The sequence below is a fragment of the Triticum urartu genome, chromosome 7A (assembly GCF_056163025.1).
Source record: "Triticum urartu cultivar PI428250 chromosome 7A, HENAU_Tu73, whole genome shotgun sequence".
Taxonomy (NCBI): domain Eukaryota; kingdom Viridiplantae; phylum Streptophyta; class Magnoliopsida; order Poales; family Poaceae; genus Triticum; species Triticum urartu.
Window position 1 is genome coordinate 154,079,078 of NC_141879.1, and position 17,296 is coordinate 154,096,373.

A 17,296-nucleotide genomic window follows, 5' to 3' on the forward strand; every position below is an offset into this window, starting at 1 on the left:
CCTGCCCCATATAGGTGGCAAGAGCTAGCCGTCGGCCAGTATTTAGGGCAACTTCAATGGCGGATCCAAGTGAACACACAATGTATTCTTTTTTGTCCATCTGAATCGGTTAGGCGGACACCAAAGTCTGGCTGTGTCCAGGATCATAGGTGCGTCCTACAGGACACATTTCAGATTTTAATCAATTTTTGAACTAAAAAACAACACATTGCTACCAAAAGTCTGTCGGTGCATTAATTAAGTCAAAATATTAATTAAAAACATAAGTAAAACCTAGATCTAGTTGTTGTTGTCCTCGTTGGTCACGGTATTATTGTCGGTGCTTGGGTTCTTAATCCACAATTTTTTTCTTCTGCCTTCTCCAACTAAACAAAGATAGTATAATACTCCTTCCTTTCCGGTTTACAGAGCTCAATTCAAAAACCTCACCAACCGAGGTAGATGGTGAGTGATGGAATACTTTTTGTAGTTTGCAAAAGCACATAATTAATGCTCTTGTTTTCCTCAAAAAATTATATTTATGAATGCATTAATTGCAATGCATGCATGCATAAAGTATATGCATTGTTCAATTTTCTCTTAATTCTTGCATACAATGATTTAATGCATCTTGAAATCTCAACATGTGATGGGAAACAAGCAAATTGAGCTTTATAAAATGGAAAAACTAAAATTTTGAGATAAGCCCTATAAACCGAAAAAGAGGGAGTATTTTTTTAGTCTGCATATGTCATCTTATTGTATTTGCTTTTAATCCATTTACCACTGGCTAATTATGTGGCTAGGGTTACGACTGTTCGAATCAACCCTTTTAACCATGATCAATAGTTGAAGCCCTTCACCACTTGGCACGAGCAGCTCTCGCAAAAAAAAGCAACCAATTCAATATGCATGCAACTGTATGGATTTCCTCATTTATTATTAGCATGTGGCTAATTAAATACGTTAACTTCCATCGGCAAGGCGTCCAACCAACTGCCATTTATGCACCAATTCTTATTCACCCCATATTCTATGCATAAATAAATATGCATTAGCCGTTTTGGAGCAATGATGGACGCGCGGAAGGGCTCTTCACGGAGTGGCATACGTGGAGGTTTGAGGGCCCACCTCCGAAACCCGGGGGGGGGGGGGGGGGAGGGGGTTCTTATTCACCTCATATTCTATGCATTAGCTGTTTTGGAGCAATGATGGACGCACGGAAGGGCTCTTCACGGAGTGGCATACGTGCAGGTTTGAGGGCCCACCCCCGAAACCGGAGGGGGGGGGAGGGGGTGAGTTAGAGTTAGGAAATTTGTGTAAAAGGCTTGTAAAGATCCGTGTGTGTAGCATTATTCCGTCGTTTTGTGTTAGCTCGTAGTAAAAACTAGATCATCGAAGGTGCGTGTTGTTGTGTCTGTCTATTTTAGCACCATAATGTTAGTGATTGACAATTGTATGCAAGATAGTGTTTTAATCATGTGGTATAACGGTCAGACTTGTGAATAATTGTGTTTACATAGATGCACAGATCAAGTTTAGGCAGTGGTGGCAGCAAAGACAAACTTCTAGTTTTGTGACAAATGCAAACTAATGTCAAAGAGAAAAATACAACCATTAAAAATTCCAGTTCAGTACTAAAACACACAATTTCTATTTGGCGAAATATAGAGGTTGCAGCATCAAACTCACTGTCGGTTTGCCCGAGCTGGGAAATAGTTTTGCTTTACTGTCCTAAATAGTAAGAGGATTGATCTTTCAAAAATATCCCCAAATAGGAATATGCATGTGCCATTTTCATAAACATTGCTATCAGAATTTTGAGATGGTTAGCTGAAAATCTGCTCAATGTCGCAATGCTGAAAGAAGAGCCTTGGAAGTTCTCATTTGTTCTCATGTCTAACTAATGAAATACAAGTGAAAACCACAGATTTTTAATCTACATGAGAGTTCAATGTACAAATGCTGATGTACATAATAACTGATCTCTAATTAGAGACATGTAGCGAGCAAAAGAAGAAAACCTTGCAGTGCACAATCTGATTAATTTGCATCTCCTGCTATTTCTAGGAATTGAACTGAACCCAACCAATTGCCTTTCGAACACACAAAATCCATCAGCACTTATTCAGTAAAGTGGTGAAGAAAACATGGGAAATCTATTAGGAACTTTATTCTCCCACAAAGTAATAGAAGATAAAAATAAAAATGAACTAAACTGAGATGAACTGAAGCTGATACGGTATATGACTAGAAGGATTGTGCGCGTTTTGCTACGCCGTTCGTGTTGTTGGGTTTCTTGCTTTCTTCAAAAGATAATCACTTAGTTTCAAAATATAAGGTGTATTACTTTTAAAAAAAATTCAAACCTTTTAAGTTTGATCAAATTTGAAGAGAAATATATCAAAATCCATAATATAAAAGCAGTATCTTTAGATTCACCATGAAATGAATTTTCATACTTTTTTGTTTAATATTGTGGATGTTGATATTTTTGCTTTGAACTTGGTCAAAGTTAAAGAAATTTGATTTTCTAAAAAACTAATACCCCTTATATTTTATAACTGATGGAATATTTAGTTTGGCGGGTGGAGATGATAGAGTGTGTTTATTTTTATTTATAATGCGGTGATATGATGGGCCTTTCGTGCTGTGATTCTGTGTTATTCGCTAACCAACAGCTTCAAATTTTGGATTCAAATTTTGGAAACATGGTGAATTAATAGAATTGAATGGGAGAACTTGAGAAATTGTTGACCCGGTCAAAATTGGATGATCCATTCTAAATTGAATACCTCAATTAATTGTGAGACCTTAAAAATTAAGAAGCATAATGGATAGTATAAAAGAATTGAATGACGAAGCTTTGAGAAATTGTTGACCTGGTAAACATCAGATGACCCAATTCTAGTTGGAGACCTCAATTGAATATGGGCTCTTTAAAACTAGGGAGCTTAGTGTTATATAGAGGATTATTGACTGCAGATGGCCTCATCCTCCAACAACGGTGGCTTCACCCCTCCGTCGCCAGCTAACTCCTACTCCAGCGCCACTTCCGCTCCCTCCGGCTCCTCGTGCTTCAACGCCTTCAATCTCTGGATAATTAAGCGCCTCCTTTCATAGCCTCCTCCTCCAACATCACTAACAAAAATTTTACACATCAAAACCTAGGGTTAGCGTTCGGCTTTTGTGTAGATTTTTTTTGTAAAACAGAGCGCTATGTAACGTTCTGAAGTGAAATAAGAGAGTGGCTAATTAGCTAGTTGTCACTCCATTCTAAATACACATAGTATGAAATAAAATTTCTAACTAATGAGACTAATTTGATATTTTAGATGTTGACATATTGTTTTTTATAAATTTTACCGAATTCACATCAAAGTTTTACTTAGAGCAATTTAATTAATTTAAAACGGAGGGAGTACTCATGTACTCGTGTACTTGATTGATATAACGGAGGATCTACTCATGTACTCGATGAACCGATTGATATATTTGATGTTTCTTATATGTATTTAATTGATAGCCTTTTATTCTCTATTGGTCTCTTATCCATACGGAGTGCACTATTATATGGAATGCTTAAACTTTGCAGGGCTTCAACATGAGTGCCAAAATTATGGAGAAACGTTGGTTAATTTTCATTTTGTAATATTTCTGACACTCAATATTTTTTTTAGCAAAATCATGTCCAATTTTTTCGTCAATCCATAATTATTAATGATTATTTATGGTTGTGCTCATTGTACTATAGTGTGACACCAGGCAATCAACTTTGTGATTTCTATTTAATTTCCAAACATGAATGTAGGCAAGGAACTAAGCATACCCATGGTGTAGCGACAGCAGACTAGGTGTGTGCCGCAAGGTTAACCTCACTTGTAAGAAGATCTGCGTAGATCTTCAGGAGGACTTTCTGGAGTGGGCGATAAGTATTAATTTAACTTGTGTTGTGGCTGATGAGTTGCTCACGTATATAAAGTTGCGCCCAAAAATGTCAAATTGTTATTTTCTTTTAATTATGCTCAACGCATTCCTTGTTGGGCAAGGGTCGACTTCATGCTTAGGGCGAACCTGTCTGTAGAGGTGGCGGGCACATTTCAGTTTATGATGGCCTTGTTAAAAAAAATGGCATACCCTTGAGTTCAGTATTTCAGTGGTCCTAGTTGGATACAGATTGCAACAGAGTTAAGGATGGAAGCTGGGAGGGAATGTGTTCTTACTATATCTTGGCAAAGTAGATGATACATACGATGTCTATCTATGGTACGATGTCCCCCAGCTGCGGTAACAGTTTCCGTGCTGATGCCGATGTCCTACGCGTGTATTGTATTGTCACTTTATTTTTATTTATTTTTTTGAAGTCGTACTAGCACTTTATTGAACATATATGTCGTATGCGGTTATTATAGTGTTGTGTGTAAGTTTCAAACATTAGAAAGTTGTTAAACTAAAATGTGTTCTTAAACTATGCTATATATGATTCTACGATACTACTATTACCGCTAAACTGAAAAATGTTATCAAGACAACCAACAACGCTGCCATGGCAACACCTTTTCTTTTGGCTTGACATAATATACAACTGATGGGCGCCAACGAGTACCTGCGGCTCCGGGTAGAAATATTATTAGCGGCGGATAACATGGAAAATGCACAGGAGCACCTGGGTACTCCACCCCTCTATACGAAATTTAAATTCATAAAATACCAGAAAATTCAAAAAAAATCTAAGGTCTTGGGATCTCAAACTTGGATGCCCAATCTACTCATGTATGAAGCTTCATAGAAAAATACAAGGAAATGTATCCGTGGTGAAGATAATATAGTCCGAATTAAAATCCATCCAAACATTTTTTTCTATTCATAAGGATTTTTTTTGTCTTTTGTGCCGCGGATACATTTCCTAGTATTTTTTCATGAGATTTCACATGAAAGTAGACTGAGTACCGATGTTTCATATCCCAAAACCCTAGATTTTTTTAATTTCTCGATATTTTTTAAACTTAATGTTCATATAGGGGTGTGAAGCACCCAGATACTACAAATCCTATTCCCGGATAACACATCCGTCATTGCTACAAGGTTAGTAATGGTGGGTGGTTAGAAAATCTACAGCCGGGCGCCCCGCACCAGCCTCAAACCCCAGGCAGCCCGCCCGGTCACTGACCGGTCATGATTTTTTTTCACCTAGACGGGCCTCTCAAACGGCCTCAAATGTCTGGGCTGACCGGCACCCATCATATCCAGCCCAAATATGAGGCGGATATGGGGCGCCCGGGCGCGTCCGCCATGTCGGTCTGACGGCGGGGTCCCACGCGAAAACGCCCGGAAACCTGGCGGTCCGACAGACCCCGCGTCCGCCGCTGCGGTGTGAAAGTCGCGTGGCGCCGCTCTGGCTCGCCGCCCGAGACCAAATCCGGCTATTGAAGCCAGCCGACGTGTGACGCCCGGATAATCAAGCTACAGTAAACCTCTGCTAATGGTGCCACGTCACCTCGGTTACTGTTGATAAACTCGAGCTAGTTCAAAGAAATGATTCAAATTAAAATTTAAAATATAGGCAAATAGTAAATTTTTCAAATATCAAAATTAAAATATTCGGGTTGTGTCAAATAAATCATAAGTAATTATGGTGGAGAAACCAAACTTTGGTAAAATGTTTAAAGGCTCTAAAACAATTAAAACAGTAGTGAAAACAACTAAACAGATGCCTATTGAATTTATAAAATGCTAAAACTATTTTATTATGTGTTAAGAATTAACCTCACAGTAGTTTGTTAATAAATACAAATTTAGGCACTAGTCGTAATTTTTATAAAACTAAAAATAAAAGAAACTACAAATAAAAAAAAGAAAACAAAACTAACAAAGAACAAAAAAAGGAAATAGAAGACACCCCCTCCCCCTCGCTGGACCATGGCCCGGCTGGCCTATGGGCCGCCAGGCCCAGCCGGCCTCCCCTTAGCCCCCCACCCCGACCGAACCCTAACCCCAGTGCGCCCCACTCCCTCCATATCGCTCGATCCCCACCCTCTCCCTCCAGCGCCGCCAGGGGAGAACCCCACGCACGACCTCCCCTCCCCACTCTCTCTCGTCTCTCTCCCAGCCATGCCCCGCCCCTGACACGGTCGCCCTCGCCCGGAGCCTCCGCCGGCGTTCACTGCCGCCACCTCGCCACGTGCAACCCCGCCCAAGGCAACCTTGCCGCCGTGCCGCCGTCCCCAACGCCCCAGGACCGCCTCGCCGTCGCCGTTCGCCGGAACCACGTCCTCGACCTCCCCCTCGACGGACTCCGTCAACCCTCATCGCCCGTACCCCTGCATCGGTGGTGAGCTCTCAGCCACCCCCCCTCTCATGCTCGCCCAACCCCGCGCACGCCCACTGCTGGCTACACCCGCGCCCACCTCTCGCCCTCCTGCCCCGCGCTCACCGCGGCCGGGTCGCGCCAGGCTCCGTGCGATCGTGCCCGTCACCCCCGTGCCGGCCGCACTCCCCTGGCCGGCCTGCCCGCGCATGCTGCGACCCCGTGCGGCCGTTGCCCTCGTGCCCAACCACTGGCGCCTGCCTCCGGCTCGCGTGCCACCCGGCATGTGCTACAGCTGCTACTCCCTGCCCCCTCGCTCGCTATCACCCGCCACCTGCTGGTGGTGCTGCTGGTCGGCTACCCCGCTGCCGGCGTCGGCCATTGCCTCGCTAGGGCCAGGTCCGGCCACCGCGCCCCCTACCCCTCCCCTCTGCACATTCGTGCACAGGAGGGAGGTGGCCTGAGCCACTTACATGTGGGCCCCCCTGTAAATCAAATAAAATGAAAGGAGTAAAAAAAATGAAACAAAAAATATATATAAAAAATAAAATTAATAATAAATAAAAATATTAATTAATTAATTAACTAGATTAATTAACTTAATTAATTATGTTTAATTAACCTAAATAACTAATTAACCTGCTAATTAATCTAACTAAACAGTTAGTTAATTATTTAGGCAATGACATGCGGGACCCATATGTCAGGTTGACCAGGTCAACTGCTGACGTCATGCTGACGTCATGATGACGTCAGCGAACACTGCTCTGGATAATGTTAAGTTTAAATAATTAAATAAATCCTAAAAATGATTTAAATCTTTTAAAATTAATAGAAAATAAACCGTAGTTCAAATGAAAATACTTTCTACATGAAAGTTGCTCAGAACGACGAGACGAATCCGGATACGCAGCCCGTTTATCCACCACACATCCCTAGCATAGCGAACACGCAACTTTACCCCTCCGTTTCATCTGTCCGAAAACACGAAACACCGGGGATACTTTCCCGGATGTTATCCCCCTTCACCGGTATCACCTACTACCGCGTTAGGGCACCTCTAATGTCGTTACTTGTCATGTCATGCATCACTATGCATATGCTTGCTTATATATTTATTGTTTCTCCCCCCTCTTCTCTCGATAGACACCGAGACCGACGCCGCTGCTACCCAATACGACTACGGTGTTGACGACCCCTCTCTCTTGCCAGAGCAACCAGGCAAGCCCCCCCTTGATCACCAGATATCGCCTACTCTCCTTTATACTGCTTGCATTAGAGTAGTGTAGCATGTTACTGCTTTCCGTTATTCCTATCCTGATGCATAGCCTGTCCTTGCTACTACTGTTGTTACCATTACCTGCTATCCTACTGCTTAATATAGGATGCTAGTGTTCCATCAGTGGCCCTACACTCTTGTCCGTCTGCCATGCTATACTACTGGGCCGTGATCACTTCGGGAGGTGATCACGGGCATATACAATATACTTTGCACAGTTACCTTACCTGTGATACTGTTCGGAGATGGGGGTTGAAGGGGCAGGTGGCTCCATCCCGGTAGAGGTGGGCCTGGGTTCCCGACGGCCCCCGACTGTTACTTTGAGGCGGAGCGACAGGGCAGGTTGAGACCACCTAGGCGAGAGGTGGGCCTGGCCCTGGTCGGCGTTCGCGGACACTTAACACGCTTAACGAGATCTGGGTATTCGATCTGAGTCTGGCCATTTAGTCTATACGCACTAACCATCTACGCGGGAGTAGTTATGGGTATCCCGACGTCATGGTATCAGCCGAAGCCTTCGTGATGTGAGCGACTGAGTGGCGCACGCCGGATTGGAACGTAAGCCTGCTCTTGTATTAAGGGGGCTAGTTCTGCTTCCGGCCGCATTCGCAACGTGCAGGTGTGCTAAGGGCGATGGGCCCAGACCCCTGTGCGCTTAGGTTTAGAACGGCGTGCTGACCATTCAGGCCAGATGATCGACTGCTTCAACAGAAGATTCTGACAATACTCTCTGATGTTCTCCCGAAACCTTATGCCGTTGCTTTTGCAATTCCCTACCACCGAAATATCCTTATGGATAAGTATTAGACCTGTTGTGCTTACTTTTATTCCCAGTCGATCTTGTTATTATAAGATACCCCGAGAATACTTTGTGCCTACTGCCTTGCAGTTCTTTGCCACATGCATACCACTACGGATAATTACTCGCATTTATCGAGTATCCGCTCATCCCCAGGTATTCATGCAGTTCACAAAATTCTTCGAAATACCATTCGGTCTTCTGAAGATCCTCAGCAACCTATTGCTCCTGAAATTCTTGCTTGCTTGCATTATGGTTAATCCCATAAGTCTCGTAATCTTAATGGCATCCCTTGTCATTATCATTTTGAGTCTGTTGATTCAATATGAGTGCGAATGTTCACAATCATCAGTCGAGTCCTAGGATTATCTTTCCGGCTCAGACGTCATTTTGAACATGAGCTGGTTCTCAACCAAATTATCTGTCGTCGATTGTGCCTCTGGTATATTCAATTGATCCATTCTTGATCAGAGCGTCTGCTTCTGATCCCTTGTTTTGGACATCATAATTCCTTTGGTATCTAAACCTCGAATTATTCAGATGTTTTATAAAATGATAACCGTGCATTCTTTCTTCGTTTGATTGAGTACCGATACTCACATCAGCTCCGTTGTGGATTGCCCGATCCATTGTTGGATTTCATCTGACCTCGTCCTTCATATTCAATAACCTTGTGAGCCTTTCCACGGGTACATAATGCCTTTGGTAAATTGTATCCTCTGCTTTGTCAACCATGCTCTGTTTTCGGACTTGTGTTAGTTACTCTTGAAACTTGTGGTATATGTTTCTAAGAAGCCCCTATGGGTTGAACATATGCCTTCTCTAAACCATGTGAACCCGGAAGTTTTCACGAGTCATACTCTTCTGGTGCTTCGCCAGATAAAATTTCAACACTGCAACTTCATCGAACGCGAGAAGTGAATGAAAGGTTATGCATTGGAGAAGTGGGAGTCGACCTTGAACTTTGTGTTCATGCCCGTGGACACGATGTAGATCTTATCATTAAAGCTTCTCTTAAATTAATTACTCCCTTGGTATAAGTTCATATTATATCTGGGATTTGGCCTTTTACAATCGTGGTTTCGACCATGTTCTCTTTTAGGTACCGTTTCTCGTGCAAGTTTAAGCACTTGTCTTCTGCAGAGCAATACCCCAGTCCAACCTCTACTTTGATCTGCCGTCGAGTATTACCCCCCTGGTATCTCGAGGGTACCACGGGATACATAACTTCTTATGAGTTCTTCATCAACTAATATTCTTGCCGATTCCATTTTTCCAACGGGTTCTCAGTTGTTAGAACCCCTCAAGGACACCGACAACTGAATTGAGTCCGCACTACGATTCAACAACTCTTGGTAACCTTCATTACTTACGAGTCTGAACTCGATCTCGTCATTCCGAGCCTACTCGGCTATATCTTCATCGTGCCAAATTTTAACTGTGCTACCTGGTCCTTCTTTCTGGAGCACAATTTCGACGATGGGCTAAGCTTACGTCGATCTTCCTTGTCTTATGGTTTCACCTCAAACAACAAACTTGATTTCAAGTTTGTGTCGTACCCATGGTTCCAATAACCTTTCGCTTCATCATTCGTTTGACTTTATGTCATCGCCAACCGATTACATCTCCATGAAACCTCTCGACAGAAATTGTCATGATCATCATCAACATTTCGAGCTCCTCAAGGATATCAATTGAATTCCTGATGAGAAATACCATCCTTGCCCTCGATGATTTGTGTTATCATCGACCCCTCGATTGCCTTCCGTTCAACACAAACTTGTTTGTGTTTTGTGTTATACCTTGAGATCCTTGCTATCCAGCATTTGTTCTCCTTTACCTTGGAGTATTACCATCTTTTATGTTAAGAATGTTGTGATAATTTCACCACCTCTTAAGAATTCTTGGTATAGTGATACTTCTCATCATCACCATTCTTTCTTGGTCCTCGCATTGATTCCAACCGGGGTACCAACAAGTGAACGGTGTTGTTTGGATTCTGCACTTCTAGCAACCCTTTTGCTTTGAAGTTAATGGTCGGCCGTTCGTTCTTAGACTATTGATTATTGAATCACCATTCTGACATTGGTTGTGCAACCCAACCCATATTTTGGGCGCACCTTTCAACCAATGTTTAATTGTGTATGTTTTCCGTGAGCATACTTCCTTATATCATTTGATCTGACAAATGTTATCTCCTTGTTCACTTAATTGTGGAAATCCATCTTTTGTTAATCTCGATGAATTGTCGCTGATTCCATCAGCCACCTCCTCATTCTATCCTTGATTTAATAATGAACTCATGATTCAGAACTTGCTTCCACAGTTCAATTCCCGAGAATCTTACAATGTCGTCTCGTCAATTTGTCTTGCACCTTTTCTTCTCAGGCATCTTGAGTCTGAGGTTTCCTAACACCGATCAGATCTAAATCTCGGTCAGATATGATGGTTGGAACATACTTTCAAGAGTTATAACATTGATCCTCATATGACCTGGTAAGGTGATGTCATGCCAGCACACCTGGCCGGAGGACCTACTGTTATAGTTTTCTTATTAGCAAGGTTATCCATTCTTCCATGAGGAAATTGCAAGACTTATTCTATAAGTTGTTCCTGATGAATCCTTGGTGTATCCAAAGTATGACCTTTGCTTGAAGACTATGTCAATGCTATCTCAAAGCATGTCTATGGTACTCCAATTTTCAACAAGAACATTTAAAGCCCAATGCTAAATGTTTCCTGCTCAATTCTCCAAACACCGCTGTATGGGTAATGTCATGAAATTTCTCTCCCCTACCTAAAGAGTTTTCTACATTATATCCTATCATGGATATCATACTCTGCTTGTCCTTGGGAAGGATATACCCTTGAAATATGTGTTTAAACACATTTTCCTTTCCATTTTTCTGTTTAAATCTGATAATCATATTTTCCTTTCCATTGGTTGGTTTAACGTTTCTTGTGATCTATATGATCTAATCAGTAACATTCTCCTGCTTATCTAAACACCTCGTTATACAATGCTGTCAGTAACACCCTGTTACTATTGATGGTGACATCCCGGTAACCACCGATGGACGAGAACTTTGCCTATTGGTCTGCCTCGTTTCAACGAGCAGGAAAATGGTTCTCTTCGTCCCTCGCCCTTGGTACTGACTTTGTTGCCGGCATAACTGATAGGCTACTCTCTGACATGTCTTGCTATCATGGCCGTGCCAGATGTCGACGCCCTTCCTACTTTAACCACATGGTGGGCCCATAACCCACAGTTCCACAGGATCGAAACCTGACTCTCCTATACACCCCCTGTTTTTTAAGGTTGTTCCTCGCACCTGGCCTCGTATGTAATTCACGAGCCACCTTCCGTGTGATCCTCAATCCTGGTATTAAACACAATACTTGTTTCCGTTGCTTTGAACCCCTTTCACACTCTGTTTCAGGGAATGACGATTGTCTATCCGCTTCAAACTCCTTATTGTACCTTCTTACCTTACTCTCGATTTGTTAAACTCGAGAGATACTCATCTGTTCATTCACGGGAAAACCCCAGACGGTTACCCCTTAAGCATTCTGTCGTAGCCGAGCTACCCCTTACCTTTTCGTAAGTACGATGAAGATCCCGAAGACAGGATGACGACTTCATCATTTTGACCTGAAGCAGAAGTATGAAGGCATCAATATATTGGATTGACCTCTTCGAGAAGAGCAACCAACACCGAGAAGATCCGTTAGAATTTTGTAACCTATTCTTCCCCCTTACTCCCCTCTTAAATCTCGGGACGAGATTTCTTGTAGTGGAGGAGAATTGTGACGCCCAGATAATCAAGCTACAGTAAACCTCTGCTAATGGTGCCACGTCACCTCGGTTACTGTTGATAAACTCGAGCTAGTTCAAAGAAATGATTCAAATTAAAATTTAAAATATAGGCAAATAGTAAATTTTTCAAATATCAAAACTAAAATGTTCGGGTTGTGTCAAATAAATCGTAAGTAATTATGGTGGAGAAACCAAACTTTGGTAAAATGTTTAAAGACTCTAAAACAATTAAAACAGTAGTGAAAACAACTAAACAGATGCCTATTGAATTTATAAAATGCTAAAACTATTTTATTATGTGTTAAGAATTAACCTCACAGTAGTTTGTTGATAAATACAAATTTAGGCACTAGTCGTAATTTTTATAAAACTAAAAATAAAAGAAACTACAAATAAAAAAAAGAAAACAAAACAAAACTAACAAAGAACAAAAAAAGGAAATAGAAGACACCCCCTCCCCCTCGCTGGACCATGGCCCGGCTGGCCTATGGGCCGCCAGGCCGGCCCAGCCGGCCTCCCCTTAGCCCCCCACCCCGACCAAACCCTAACCCCAGTGCGCCCCACTCCTCCCATGTCGCTCGATCCCCACCCTCTCCCTCCAGCGCCGCCAGGGGAGAACCCCACGCACGACCTCCCCTCCCCACTCTCTCTCGTCTCTCTCCCAGCCATGCCCCGCCCCTGACACGGTCGCCCTCGCCCGGAGCCTCCGCCGGCGTTCACTGCCGCCACCTCGCCCCGTGCGACCCCGCCCAAGGCAACCTTGCCGCCGTCCCCAACGCCCCAGGACCGCCTCGCCGTCGCCGTTCGCCGGAACCACGTCCTCGACCTCCCCCTCGACGGACTCCGTCAACCCTCATCGCCCGTACCCCTGCATCGGTGGTGAGCTCTCCGCCACACCCCCTCTCATGCTCGCCCAACCCCGCGCACGCCCACTGCTGGCTACACCCGCGCCCACCTCTCGCCCTCCTGCCCCGCGCTCACCGCGGCCGGGTCGCGCCAGGCTCCGTGCGATCGTGCCCGTCACCCCCGTGCCGGCCGCACTCCCCTGGCCGGCCTGCCCGCGCATGCTGCGACCCCGTGCGGCCGTTGCCCTCGTGCCCAACCATCGGCGCCTGCCTCCGGCTCGCGTGCCACCCGGCATGCGCTGCAGCTGCTACTCCCTGCCCCCTCGCTCGCTATCACCCGCCACCTGCTGGTGGTGCTGCTGGTCGGCTACCCCGCTGCCGGCGTCGGCCATTGCCTCGCTTGGGCCAGGTCCGACCACCGCGCCCCCTACCCCTCCCCTCTGCACATTCGTGCACAGGAGGGAGGTGGCCTGAGCCACTTACATGTGGGCCCCCCTGTAAATCAACTAAAATGAAAGGAGTAAAAAAACGAAACAAAAAATATATATATAAAATAAAATTAATAATAAATAAAAATATTAATTAATTAATTAACTAGATTAATTAACTTAATTAATTATGTTTAATTAACCTAAATAACTAATTAACCTGCTAATTAATCGAACTAAACAGTTAGTTAGTTATTTAGGCAATGACATGCGGGACCCATATGTCAGGTTGACCAGGTCAACTGCTGACGTCATGCTAACGTCATGATGACGTCAACGAACACTGTTCTGGATAATGTTAAGTTTAAATAATTAAATAAATCCTAAAAATGATTTAAATCTTTTAAAATTAATAGAAAATAAACCGTAGCTCAAATGAAAATACTTTCTACATGAAAGTTGCTCAGAACGACGAGACGAATCCGGATACGCAGCCCGTTTATCCACCACACATCCCTAGCATAGCGAACACACAACTTTCCCCTCCGTTTCATCTGTCCGAAAACACGAAACACCGGGGATACTTTCCCGGATGTTATCCCCCTTCACCGGTATCACCTACTACCGCGTTAGGGCACCTCTAACGTCGTTACTTGTCATGTCATGCATCACTATGCATATGCTTGCTTATATATTTATTGTTTCTCCCCCTTCTTCTCTCGATAGACACCGAGACCGACGCCGCTGCTACCTAGTACGACTACGGTGTTGACGACCCCTCTCTCTTGCCAGAGCAACCAGGCAAGCCCCCCCTTGATCACCAGATATCGCCTACTCTCCTCTATACTGCTTGCATTAGATTAGTGTAGCATGTTACTGCTTTCCGTTATTCCTATCCTGATGCATAGCCTGTCCTTGCTACTACTGTTGTTACCATTACCTGCTATCCTACTGCTTAATATAGGATGCTAGTGTTCCATCAGTGGCCCTACACTCTTGTCCGTCTGCCATGCTATACTACTGGGCCGTGATCACTTCGGGAGGTGATCACGGGCATATACAATATACTTTGCACAGTTACCTTACCTGTGATACTGTTCGAAGATGGGGGCTGAAGGGGCAGGTGACTCCGTCCCGGTAGAGGTGGGCCTGGGTTCCCGACGGCCCCCGACTGTTACTTTGAGGCGGAGCGACAGGGCAGGTTGAGACCACCTAGGCGAGAGGTGGGCCTGGCCCTGGTCGGCGTTCGCGGACACTTAACACGCTTAACGAGATCTGGGTATTTGATCTGAATCTGGCCATTTAGTCTATACGCACTAACCATCTACGCGGGAGTAGTTATGGGTATCCCGACGTCATGGTATCAGCCGAAGCCTTCGTGACGTCAGCGACTGAGTGGCGCGCGCCGGATTGGAACGTAAGCCTGCTCTTGTATTAAGGGGGCTAGTCCTGCTTCCGGCCGCGTTCGCAACGTGCAGGTGTGCTAAGGGCGATGGGCCCAGACCCCTGTGCGCTTAGGTTTAGACCGGCGTGCTGACCTCTCTGTTGTGCCTAGGTGGGGCTGCGACGTGTTGATCTTCCGAGGCCGGGCATGAACCAGGAAAGTGTGTCCGGCCAAATGGGATCAAGCATGTTGGGGTATGTGGTGCACCCCTGCAGGGAAGTTAATCTATTCGAATAGCCGTGATCTTCGGTAACAGGACGACTTGGAGTTGTACCTTGACCTTATGACAACTAGAATCGAATACTTAATAAAACACACCCTTCCAAGTGCCAGATACAACCGGTGGTCGCTCTCTCACAGGGCGACGAGGGGAGGATCATCGGTTGGGATTATGCTATGCGATGCTACTTGGAGGACTTCCGTCTACTCTCTTCTACATGTTGCAAGATGGAGGTTACCCGAAGCGTAGTCTTCGAAAGGACTAGCTATCCCCCTCTTATTCCGGCTTTCTGCAGTTCAGTCCACATATAACAGCCTTATTCCAGTTGATACCAATGCATACATATGTAGTATAGCTCCTTGCTTGCGAGTACTTTGGATGAGTACTCGCGGTTGCTTTCTCCCTCTTTTCCCCCTATCCCTTCTACCTGGTTGTCGCAACCAGATGTTGGAGCTCAGGAGCCAGACGCCACCGTCGACGACGACTCCTACTACACCGTAGGTGCCTACTACTACGTGATGCCTGCTGACGACGACCAGGAGTAGTTAGGAGGATCCCAGGCAGGAGGCCTGCGCCTCTTTCGATCTGTATCCCAGTTTGTGCTAGCCATCTTATGGCAACGTGTTTAACTTATGTCTGTACTCAGATATTGTTGCTTCCGCTGACTCGTCTATGATCGAGCTCTTGTATTCGAGCCTTCGAGGCCCCTGGCTTGTAATATGATGCTTGTATGACTTATTTTATTTGTAGAGTTGTGTTGTGATATCTTCCCGTGAGTCCCTGATCTTGATCGTACACGTTTGCGTGTATGATTAGTGTACGGTCCAATCGGGGGCGTCACACGACGTCCCGCAACCCTAACCCATCCACCTCCCACTCTCCGCGCTTCCAGTCCGAGCCCATCCACCACCTCCCTCTCCCACTCCGGCGCTCTGCCCATGCTCCAACCTCCAGCGCTCCACCGTGGTCTGGAGGAAGATCACCTACTACGTAATGCTCACGTCGGAGCGTCGATATGAGATCCAGCTGGAGATATGGGCGAGACAGGCCACACGCGGGCTGCCTCCAGACTCGCCGGAGCCGAAGGAAGAGGAGCAGGGAAAGAGGAACTGGCACTGATGAAGGTGGAGGAGGGAGAGCAGCCGAAGCCAGAGTTGCCGGGTTTCAACATGGAGCAGGTGGAGACAGAGTTTGCCTTCGCATAAGGCATCCTGAAATCCATCTAGCATAAGGCATATGTGGAGGCCTATGTGAAGGCCAGAATCTATCGATGATAGTCTCCTTCCAGCCACACACCGCACAGAAAACTCCAGACTTGATTCTTCGTCGATTAAGTTCCATGCCGACAGCCAGTTCATTACATCGCATGCGTCATGCATGTATTTTAATCCTGTTCTACAGGTCAGCAGACCACAGCCCATCCCAACTTTTATGATCATCCATTGATGAGGATCCCGTTGCATGTGCCATTTTGGCTGCCTTGAGCGACATGCCTAGATGATATGTCGAGCAGACTGTAAAGTGCCGGTGAAATTCCAAGCCATCTAGTCCTTTTTCCCCTGCCCATCGAGGACAATATTTTTGATATCTGCAATGTTTTCTTCAGAGAACACCCGGTTCAGTTTGTCGACATCTCACCCAGAGGATTGTAACTTTAGGAAATTTGTCACTTTTGTCAAGTTTGGGACGAACAGAACACCCAGTGGTGCCATGCTCCCGCCCCTGGGAATCCAATTACTATGATGTACATTGATTGTAGAGTCGTCATCTACTCTCCAGACCAACCCTCATGTGATAACAGATCCCTCCCATGCATTAAGCTTCTCCAAGTAAATGAGCATCCTTGTCGACAAGGAGTAGCTAGTATATATGTTGGCTATAGATGATGTGGTAACTTTACATAGCCGGTTGTTGGCTACACTATTAACCATGCTCTTAGGTTAGTCATAGTGAGGAGTAATTTAGACTCAAAATAGTCTATGTTACTAGTCTATGTTACTACCTCCATAGTGGGAAGTGTCATAGTTGTAGTAACATACTCCCTCCGTCTCAAAATTCTTGTCTTATATTTGTTTAGATATCTAAACAAATTTAAGACAAGAATTTTGGGATGGAGGGAGTACATGTCAACATTTATTGCTTTATAAACTCATTTTGCATTGGAAAGCGCTATGTGAT